The sequence below is a fragment of the Medicago sativa genome, chromosome 6 (assembly GCF_051527215.1).
Source record: "Medicago sativa cultivar Bolivia chromosome 6, Bolivia_mono, whole genome shotgun sequence".
Lineage (NCBI taxonomy): Eukaryota > Viridiplantae > Streptophyta > Magnoliopsida > Fabales > Fabaceae > Medicago > Medicago sativa.
The window spans coordinates 15,997,684-16,010,465 of NC_140754.1; positions in this window are offsets into that span (position 1 = coordinate 15,997,684).

Here is a 12,782-nt window from a genome sequence, read left to right on the forward strand (position 1 = left end):
GGTAAAGAGAAAAAGATGTGAATTATGGTTGAAATCTAACCCTCTTACCTCTAACACCAAGATTCTCTAACCCAAGCTTCAATTTTGCTCCTAGATGTTGAATCCCCTCTTTGCCTTCTAACCCTTGTTGTTGTTCTTCTCTCTAGCCTCTATCTCTTCTCAAATGAAATGAAATGAATAATGTTTGTAAAACCTTGTTTTACCAACAACTAGAGTTTATATACATACTCTACTCAATTGGGCTTATCTCTCAAACCTTAATGGGCCTAACCCATTTCTATCCTAACACCCAAATTGTCACTACTCACTTAATGGTAATTTATAACACTAACAGTCACTTAATGGTAATTAAAATAATTACTACCCCCTCTCTAGTAACTTGGTAAAATAATACTCTTACTAAGCACTAAAAATAATCCTCATCCAAAATTACGAAATTACCCCTGCTCTCAAAATGACCAAAATGCCCCTAAGTCCAAAATGACTAAAATACCCTTCTACACCGAATTCTACAATTCCCAACCAAAAATACACACAAAGGCAAATAATCACATAAGAGCACATATATCACACATAAATAAATAATAAAATAAAACTAGCGAAAATCGGGCTGTTACAACAACCTTCTATGAACAACGTACCTTATTATAATCTCATTGCTTATGACATTATTACCATCAATCATAACTTCATATCTGTTACGTATAGCTAATATTCTAATTTTTCAAGAAGCAAGAACTGATGCAATTATTCACTGCAAGATAATCTAAGAAACCATGTTATCTTATCCATCAGTGCATCTAATATCTTAAATTGCGGTGACTGTTAAACCAAGATTGCAGTTACAAGGCACAAAATGCATTCAAATAAACTTTGCCTTTTTTCTCCTGGAAAGGAAATTTTTCGACATCTACCCATAGTCAATTCATAACTGATCTCAAATTAGTTATTATTCAAACCATAATTCTATGTTTCCGTATGTAGCGGCGAGTATCCAAAATGATTAAGATATTCGTTTCGAACAACTATTCGAAAACTAATCTTTGCGAACAAACTACCATATATTTAATGTCAGTTTCAACAAATGAAACACCTGTATTTGTTAGTATATGGTGGAGATGGTTCTCATATTTTAGATTGCGGCGAATTTTTGCATCATTCAAATCATCCTAAATACAATGTTGTTTACAAAGAAATTTTTCGTAATGTACCAGCATGATTTGTTCCCTTTTTTTAAGTTGTATTATTATTTTTAACATTGTATTTGCACAAATAGATTATGAATTAACAGTATAATTGAATATTTTGTTTGCCATCAATATGACCCGTGCGGCAGCACGGGTGCAAGGTCTAGTTATTCTCTAAATTGTAACCCCTAAGTTAAAGAAGACGGACCCAATCTTTTGATATGAAACTGTAGAGTTTGGTTTCCCTCCAAAAGTTTTGAATTTGAGTACTATGAGTAAAATAAGAAGACTTTTGTACTCTTCAATAAATTATTTAACATTATTTTGTTAAAAAAAATATTTAACATTATTATACTTTATTCCCATGACTAATATGTTGTTTTAGCACATTTAGGGTTCGTTTGATGATTAAAAAGACATGATAAGATAAACCATCATATTATATCTTAATTAATCCAATTCTGATTAGTTAACCTAATATAAAGTGTCTATTTAAGCTCATCTTATTCTTCCTCTATATTAAAACATTTTATCCTCGATGCCAAATGAGAGACCACAAGGGCCCACCTCCAAATCTTAATGTCATGGATACTCACAAAGGAAGAAAGGTCTTTGAATTTTGCTCTCCACCCAGCACGTTTTGCTCGCACCCTGCAGCCATGCCAATTTTGCCCTTGCGCAAGTGTAATACTATGCGTTAGTTAAGTAACATTGCGTGACTTAAGATGCGCAAGAGTAAAACTATGCGCATGTTAACTCACACATAGTCATGTATGTATTAAAGCACTACGTGAGTTAACTCACGCAATGTATTACACTTGCGCGAGTTAACTCACGCACTACTGATATATCAGAACAACATTTAATGTTGTACTGATGTGCATTAAATGCAGGAAAACCAGCAAAATGAGATGAGTTTAGATGGTACAATACCTGATATTTGATGCTTGATGAGCATAGAAACTTGCTTCCTGACGATTTGCAATGATTTGAGATGATGATTTTCACCCAAAAAATCGCACTTTTTGGGTTTTTGAAGGTGGAGGGAAAGAAAATGGTGGTTGGAGTTCGGACTAATGGGTTTTGTACGAAAACAGGAACATTGCGTGAGTTAACTTGCGCGGCGTGAGTTAACTTGCGCGGCGTGAGTTAAATTGCGCAGCGTGAGTTAACTTGCGCAAGGGTAATTTTGGCATGGCTGCAGGGTGCAAGCAAAATGTGCTGGGTGGAGAGCAAAATTCAAGGTCTTTAGCGCACACAAGAAATAGGGTGATATAGAATCTCTTTGTCTAAGGCCCCTCTCAAGAATTAATGAGACCAACTTCATTTTATTAAGACAATCTTATCCTCCCACACGCCCCTCCCAAGAATTAACGAGACCAACTTCATTTTATTAAGACAATCTGATCCTCCCTCACGGTCAATCTCCTACCACATGTTCAGAGTCGTCATCACCTTCTCTCGTTGTCGTTGTCAATAACTCAGTATCTCCATCTCCTCCCAATCGCCTTGCTTTACTATCTTCGTTGTCGAATGCTTCTACTCTGATTCAGTTGAAGGTGAGCTCTATCTTCTTAATTTTAGAACTAGAGTGGATTATAAGTATTTGTTGAAAATGAGAAAAGGGGCAAGGTCACAAATTAGACAATAAATTTCACATAGTCACGATATCCCATTTAAAATGAGATAATGAATTAATTGATATCAGTTTAAAAAAGGAAGATAATTGTGTTTTTTTATAAGCAAGGAGAGTGGACATGCATCAAGAGCCAACATCGACATCCAAACTAGGTTGACACCCCGAGAAACTTCCATCCTATACCGGTAAACTCTAAAATTTTATTAAAAAATAGGGGGAAAAATACAAAGGAGGGGGGACTAGGCCAAAACCCTCCAAAATAAAACAGAAAGCGTGAAAAGAAAGAAAACAACCCAAAAATAACCCAAAAACAGGTTATGGAAATCTGTAGTTGGGTAAAACACATCTATCCCTAAAGATAATTATGTAACTCGTATTGAATCGACGTCAATCATGTTATTATTTTTGCCATAAATACAAAGAGAGCCATGATTTTTTTCTTGGCTAAATTACACTAGAGGTCCTTTAAGTTATTTAATTATAACAAGTTGTTCCTTTAAGTTTTTTAGTACCACTTACGTTCATTAAGTTATTTAATTGTAACTAGTTAGTCCATTGGATAATTTTCGTGTCCTCTTCTTTATTGTATCGATTTCTAATTGTCATCTACTTTCTTTATAGATTTCTCTTCCTTTTTATTTTCCTATTTGATTCATCCTTTTCTTTTTATCGATTTCATTTTGTTTTTCGTTTTTCTTATCAATTTCAATTCTTCTTCTTTTTGATGGATTTCTATTTTTTTTTTATAGATTCTTCCTTTTCTCGTATAATATGAAAATATGTTAAAAAATGTAATTGAGTATCAGGGTAATTTTATCATTTAATTATGACATTTATCCTATCACATCCTTATCCTATTTGTTGTTATGCGCGCATCAAACACATGATATGATAAATAATTATCCCATCCATATCTAATCCTATCTCTATTCAACTCCATATATCCTAACATGTTTTTATCCTATTCTGGAGGTCAAACATGTATTTGTCACTTGTGATATGTTTACACCCCAACCATATGGTGAAAACCAGACTGTCCGATCCTCCCACACGGTCAATCTCCTCCCACGTATTTGGAGTTATCGTCACTTTCTCTCATTGTCGCTGTCAATAACTCAATCTCTCCGTCTCCTTCCAATCGCCGTTGTTTCACTATCTTCGTTTTCGAATGTCTATGCTCTGATTATGTTGAAGTGAGTTCTATCTTCTTAATTATAAGTATTTGTTCAAAATAAGAAAAGAGACGTGGTCACAAATTAGAAAATAAATTTCATACAGTCAAGGTATCCCATTTAAAATTAGATAATGAATTAATTGATAGAGCAATGATATTTGAACAACCATTTGGTACAACTTTTATGACAACCTTCTTTTTCTCTCCTCTTATTGGTCAAAAACAATGAAGAGAGAAAAATGATGAGAGAGAGTAAGAATATAATGTGAGTATGAGAGAGAAAGTTGTCTAAAAGTTGTCACAAAATGGTTGTACAAATATCATTTCTCTAATTGATATCAGTTTAAAAAAGAAAGATAATTATGTATCTCGCAATGATTCGACGTCAATCATATTATCATTTTGCCATAAATACAAAGAGAGTCATGATTTTTTCCTTTTAACGTATACTAGTATGGACACCCGTGCCAAGCACGGGCTAGAATTTTGTCATAGTTGAGGGAGACAATATTATGATGTATCTAGTGTCAGTTAAATTCAAACATGGGATAAAACAACGAAGGTTTATTAACTAATAAGAGGGAAAAAAACTAATACTTAAGCATGAAACAACGACCGGTGCTGGCTCCTCCAGAAAATCCAACGATGGTATGTTATTTATGTTTAACATTGCGGAGGAGAAGTTCTTGGTGATGGAACACAGATATTGTGTCAAGTGTTAGTAAAAATTTCACTTTGTATGAAATAGTTTATGTAAAGAAACATATAAGTGAGGTAACCCATATATCTAATTGTTTAAGACTTCAGGAGAAGATGTGATGTCAATTTCAGTAGTGTAGTTAGTCTTAGCCCAATGTGATGATACAATCAATTGTAGACTCCCGCATAAGTCCTAATATTATGATGATTTATTTTGTTAGTTTCTGAGTGTCATTGAATTCTTTTGGTTTGAATTTTAGTTCGTCATTCACTTTCATACCAGTTTTTTTTATTCAACCTCTGTTATTTCTAATTCCTTCACTTTAGGTTTTTGGTGGGATATGACAATGGAAAAATATAGATGTGTTATGCTGAGTTTACAAAATACATGTTTATTAGACATTTTAAATTGATGTTTTTTAATGAGACTAATACTTTGGTAACATAATTACTCAGTAATCTCTAACACCTTTTACAAATCTATATAATTACATGCAACTCACTCTATTTTCTATATCATCACGGATAAAACACGCACTCCTTAATTTTTTCACTTATCTTTTTTCTCGTGTTCAAATTCCTTTTTTTATCTTATTTCTTTTTCTAATTTACTTTATATCTTCTCATGAAAAAAACAAACAAAAACATTCATATATGTAACCGCCACCAACCCACATTTTTACCATGTTGTGCCTCTGACCTCATTTGACTATCACACCATATCAGATATACAGAGAGTCTTACATATAAGGAAGAGATGTTAATGTATCATGTGTGAGTTAAAATTATAGATTGAATGAAATAGTATATATTGAACAACATATAGGTGGGAAGACTAATACATCTAATGTCTTAAGCTTTTAGGGTAAAGATATGGTGTCAATCTAACTTGCAGGATTTTTTTCGTAGTCAAATATGATGCTCAAACCCATTATAGGCTCCCTCAGAACTTTGAACATTATAATGAACTTTTTTTAGTTTTTAATTGCTTAATTTTTTATATTAAATATAAGTTTTTGGATGTTGTTCCCTTTCATGCAATTTTTTTTATCCAACCTCTACATTTCAAGTACTTTCACTTAGGGTTTTTAGAACGATCTGACAATGAAAAATACATATGTGTTATGTTTAGTTGTAGTATATGTTTATTAGATATTTTAAATTAATGTGAACGTTTTTTTATTGACTATAATTTTGATGAAATAATTACTCATAAATCTCTAATTCCTTCAAATAACCCAAAAAATTACCATTAACTCTATTTCTAATATTACCATGGACAAAACACGCTTCTTTTTTCTCGTATCATTTGTCTCATGTTCAAAAAAAAATTATATTTTTTTTCCTACTTTTCTTTCTCTCACTTAATGAAACATGGGAACATAATGAATCTTCATCCATGAAACCATGATCAACCCACCTTTTCTACAATATTGTGCCTACGTGTGATCTTACTTTACTATGTCACCATATCACAAACACAAAGAGTCTTACACTTAAGGAAGATATGTTAATGTGTCCATTTTGACTTAAAGTCCCACATTAGATGCAAAAATAAATGTTAAGAAACATATAAGTGAGATGATCGATATACCTCATACACTAAGATTTTGGATGATGATGTGCTGTGAATTGTATGGTTAACCTTAACCTAATTTGATGATCCAACTCATTGTAGTCACCATCAGAACTCTGGACCTTTTTCTTTTGTTACTGAACTCTGAACATTATGATGAACTGTTTTGTTAGTTTTTGGATGTCATTTATTTAATTTTAATATTAAATTGAAGTAGATGTTGAACAACATATAAGTTATATGACTCATATACCTACTACTTTAAGCTTTAGGGTGAAGATGTGGTGTCTAATCACTTGTTTGGTTTCTTTTAATCTAACGTGATGATCAAACTCAATGTAGGATCCCCCGAAACTCACAACAATATGATGAACTGTTTTTTTAGTTTTTGGATGTCATTATTTTAATTTTGGCTTAATTACTGTTTTGGTTCTTCTATTTTCACTCACTCACGGAAATTGTCCTTCCATTTCAAAATTACACGGTCTTGGTGCCTCTTTCAGATTTTTGAACTTAAAAATGGTGATATGTCATATTTAAATTAAAACTTTAAAGGAGTTTTCATGTAATTACATGGGTATTGATCATTCTACATCATCAGACTAAATGCAAGGTCATCTAAAATATGTCACATCATTGTTTTTTAGTCTAAAAATAGCAGAAAGGGACCAAAATACCACTAAAAAAACAAAAATTAGTGAGGGATAACATGAAATCCCTCTCTGATTCTGTTACTAAATTTTGCGACCAAGGAATTTATGAGGGATTTGATTTTTTCTGTCACTAATTTTCTTCCCTAATTTTGCTTTTCCTAGCAGTGAAGCTGAGTGATTTTAAAATGAACGGACCAATTCATGAGTTGCGGAAAATATGGGACTAAATCTGCAATTAAGTCTTTAACTTTTCAATCTTAAAATTTAGTTTTTGAATGTCATTCTCTTTCTTGTGAATTTTTCATTCAACCTCAATTATTTCAAATTTATTTACTTTTGGCCGTTTGTGGTAAATGATAATGAAAAAATGTCAATGTGTTATGTTGGGTTGATAATTATATGCTTATTAGATATTTAAAAATATGCGGTGTTTTTTTAATTGAATCTAAATTTTTGGTAAAATAGTTGTCCAAAAAATCACCAACTCCTTTAGTAAAATCATAGATTTATCATACAACTCACACTGTTTTCTATACCTTCACAAACAAAACACACAATGATTAGTTTTTTCCCTTATCTTCTCCCATGTTCAAATCCTTTTTTCGTATCTTTTTTTTTTACTTCTAATTTCCTTTCTCTCTTCTCATGTGAGAAATGAATATAAACCTCCCTCAATGAAACCATCACTAACCAACCTTTTTAAACATATGTTGTCTTCATTTGATATTATTTGACTATGTCACGTAATTATGGACACAGAGAGTTACAAACTTGAATAAAAGATGTTAATGTGTCAAGTGTGAGTTAGAATTCTATAGTGGATATAGAAGAGTTGATTTTGAATAACATATAAGTGAGATGACTCATATACATACTACTGGCTTAAGGTTTTGTGTGAATATGTGATATCCATCTCACTTGTATGGTATCTCTTAGTCTAATATGGTGATAAAACTCAGTGTAAGATCCCTTGGAAGTCTCAAAGTTATGATGAATTGTTTTGTTAGCTTTTATATGTCATTTTTTAAAAAAATTTATCCTAAATTTTGATTATTGAACGCCATTCGCTTCCATGCTATTTTTTTTATTCAACCTCCCTTATTTCAAATTCCTTCACTTTTGGTCTTTTGTAGAATCTAACAATGGAAAAATGCATGTGTTCCACTGAGTTGACAAAAACATACTTATTAAAAAAATTAAATTGATGTTGCGATTCTTTAATTGAGTCTAATTTGTCGTAAAATAATTACCCCAAAACTCCTAATTCTTCAACAATCCCGCAAAATTACCAGCAACTCACATTATTCCATATACTCTCACGGTAAAAGCACACACTCATTTTTTCCTTATCATTTCCCTCATGTTAAAATTCCTTTTTTATTTATTTCTTTTTCTCGTTCATTTTCTCTATACTCATGAAATAAATCGCACTTTTTAGTTATTGTAAAAAAATTCGTCAGCAGTTTTAGTCTTTGTCAAGTTTTTTTATCAGCATTCTTAGTCCCTGTAAAATTTCCATTCCGTGTTTTTGGTCCCTAAAAATGCCAAATAAAAAAGTTACAACGATTAAAAATATGCAATTTTTTTTTCAAGAAACTAAAAAAAATCTTTATATTTATAGGAAACATTTACTTAATTAACCGTTTTTTTGGATAAAACTTCATTTGTGGATGTCAATCGCTTTCATTCTATTCTTCTATTCAACCTCTATTTTTTCAAACTCCTTCACATATGGTCTATGATGGGGTGTGACAATGGAAAATGCACATGTGTTATGATGAGTTTACAAAATACATGTTTATTAGAAATTTTAAAATGATACAACATTTTTTTAATTAAGTCTAATTTTTTGGTAATAATTACCCAAAAATTTTCAACTCCTTCAACAAAACCACATAATTACCGATAATTCAATCTATTTTATGTACTCTCACGGATAAAACACACAGTACATATTTTTCACCTTAATTTTTCTCTCATGTTAATTTTTTTTTTTTGATATTTGTTTTATTTTTCTTTCTAGTTTCCTTTCTCTATTCTAGTAGATGAAAGGAATATAAACCTTCCTTCATGAAATCATCATCATTCAACTTGTTTGAACATGTTGTGTCTAATTTTGACCTTATTTGATTACGTAACATAATTATGGATGTAGATAGATGCACAATTGATTAGGATATGTTTATGTGTCAAATGTGAGTTAACGTTAACATTGGATGGAAGAGTAGATTTTCAGCAACATATAAGTCAGATGACCAAAATACCTAATGTCTTAAGGTTTCATGTGAAGTTGTGGTGTCAATCTCATTTGTATGGTTGCTATTGACCTAATACAATCATCCAACCCGGTAAAAAATCTCCTGGAAATCCCAACAATATGATAATTTATTTTGTTAGTTTTCGGTTGTCAATTGCTTATTTTTTATTATCTTAAAATTTAGTTATTGGATGTTATTCTCTTTCATGCTATATTTTTTATTCAACCTCAACTACTTCAAATTCCTTCACTTTTATTCTTTGGTGAAATTTGACAAAGGAAATAAGCATATGTGTGTTGTTGAATTGACAAAATAAATGCTTATTAGAAATTTTAAAATAATGTTGCGTTTTTTTAGTTAGTCTAATTTTTTGGTTAAATATTTACTAAAAAATCTCCAACTCCTTAATCAAACCAGTAAAATTATAGGCAATTCACTCTATTCCTTACACGCTCATAGAAAAGCACACACTCCTTATTTTCCTTATCATTTCTCTCATGTTCAATTTTTTTTTTATCTTCACTCCTTTTCTAATTTATTTCATAACTTCTCATGAAAGAAAGGAACATAAACCTACCTCCATCAAATCACCACCAACCCACCTTCTTTACCATGATATGTCTTCATCTAATTTTATTTCGCTTTGTTACCAAATCATAGAAGGGAAGAGTCTCACACTTAAAGGGAAAGATGTTAATATGTCTTATATGAGTTAAACTTTCAGATTGGATGCAAGAGAATTAATATAGTGACAAACATATAAGTGAGATGATCCATAAATCCAATTCCTTTAGGATTTGAATGAAGATGTGATGTTAATCTCGCTTGAGTAGTTTCTCTTAGTCTAATGTGATTATGCAACTCAGTTTACGCTCCCGCGAAATTCGTTACATTATGATGAACTGTTTTCTTCCTTTTTGGATTTCATTTGCTTAATCCATTGTTTCTCATGAAAGAAAGGGAAAAAAACCATTTGCATGAAACCGACATCAACCTACCTTTTTTAGCATGTCGTGCATCCGTCTAACATTATATTGTTATGTCTCTATATCAGGGTCGCAAAGAGTCTCATAGTTAAGGGAGAGATGTTAATATATCAAATGTGAGTTAAAGTTCCACATTGGATGCAAAAGTAGATGTTAAACAACATATAAGTGAGATGACCAATATACCTGATGACTTAGGGTGTGTTTGTTTCAAGGTTTGTAATATGATTCCCGGGAATGTGACATTGGAAATGCAACATTCCCATGTTTGTTTCAAGTTTTGAAAATTTGTTCCCAGGAATGTTATTTGCACATAATTTCTTCTATTGTTATTCCCATGCTTAAAGGATGAGAATCTAACATTCTCATGAGAATAGAACTCAGCTTGCCATAACTTCCCACTACCACTCACGTTTATTTTCATTTTTATCTTTTTAACTAAATAATTTCTAAAACATTTCCATGAAATCTAAATTTTTAACAAACAGATGAGTTGGAATGTTATTCCTAGAAATATCATTCCTAGGAATATCATTTCAAGGAATGTAATTTCTTACTTTGAAACAAACACGCTTAGATTTTGGTTCATTATGTGGTGTCATTTTTTTAACTCCTTAAAAAAACCATAAAATTACCAACAACTTTCGGACAATATGTTTGACCGACCAATCCCAATTAGCACGAATGATTAAACCAACACATTCTTTCAGTAAAAAAAAATTATGATTAGAGATGGTTTAAGTATAAGGGATATTTCATTTTTCATGATTAATTTGAAATAAAAATTCATTTTCAAGTTCACGGCAATTTTCCAACTTAAGGGTTTAACCTAGCAGTAGAAGGACAAACTTTGAATTTCGAGATTCAGAGTTTCGAACTCTGTTAGTATCCTTGGAGATAGGTAAATATATTTTTTAGCGCTCTTTTATCTCTAAGACTATCCACAATGGTGGATACTTAATCTATTTAGCACCATACTAAATAAGCACCAAATTATGGAGCAAATAAATATGATGCTTGTAGAGAAGGGTGGCTATGGAAGCACCCTCTCTCTCTCTCTTCACTTTTTTGAGGCCCTACCTAAATAAATTGTATAAAAAAATTGTTGAAATTTAACGATTTAGAGTTATTGGTGGGACTAATTTGGTCATTTTTTTGTGGGGTGCTCGGTTGGCGAGATTGAGTGCTTATTCAGTTTTAATATTTAAAAATTGTAAAATTGATGATGTGTATATATATGACCCACTTAAGCACCTAAAATAGGTGCTCCATGTGGATGGTCTAAGGTCTTTCCTACATTGGACATAATGAACACTCTCGCACCATAAATGTTATACCCCAAGAATCATCATGGTGCAATAATCATTAGTGATATCTCGTGTACATTTTTCTTTTTTAAAATTAGCCGTAAATGTATTAAATAGTTTTTTTCTGTATTAAAACACATTTACGTGCATTTGTTATTAAAAGACATGACATAATTTAAAAAAAAAATCAAGATAAACATTGTCGAAAATTCTTAAAATTGAATTTGAAAAATCACTGAATTATAGCTAAAATTTAATTTTGGATATCATTCAATTCTCCTTTTATATTGTGTTTGTTATTGTTATTTCTTTAAAAAAAAGTTCATTTAGAATACGCCCATCAGACTTTAATTTTTCATAAAAAGATTGAGGCTTTTCAACGACTACTATCGGAATCTACAATTTACAATTTAAACAAAATTGTGTTTTTTTTATTATAAAATATTTAGGTGAGTTAGACTCTGGAGAACACATCAAGGCCAGGACATGTCTCATGACTCAATGAACACTTACAAAAATACCTAGAGATCCCCTGTCAAAGAGATTATTACGCTAGTAGCGGGGATTGAATGCACGCCCATAAGAATGAGTCAACTCATTATTAGTTGAGTCAACCTTGATTATGAATACTATTATTAGTACTAATAGCAAAAATAGTGAATCAAAAGATGTTACCATATAATGATATCATTTAAATAACATTTTTTTTAATCTGATCCAATAAATGAGACATTTAATAGAATCATTTTAATTTAAATGACCACATTAATGACTCTTAATTTATTTTATCATGATTATATTTAATAAAATGAAAAAAATCACAAAAAGAAAATATTAAATATGTCAAATTATTCAAATTATAGTATTTGAAATTTAGAGATTTGTTTTTTTTGAAAATTTAACGATAATTTTTTCAAATACATGAAATATTCCCAAAAGACAAAAAATATTTTTGTTTTTTGTTTATTTAAAAAAACTTAAAATATTCAATAGTTTTTTTCCAAGTAATCTCAATTATTTGAATTTTGATAGCACATCACTCTTTCTTTGCAATATAATTTAAATTTTTTATTTTGTTTAATTAATGGCTACAATTAAGGATATTATTTAAAGAAAATGTCTGTCCTATTAAACGATACAATTTAATATTTATAGGATCAACCCAATTAAAATGACGCATAAAATATAATTATTATACATTATAAAAATATAACATTTCAAAATTAATTACAAATTTTTTTGTTTGTAAATTAAATAGTACCACAAAAGAAATGAAGGTAAAACATTAATAAAAAAAGGTAAA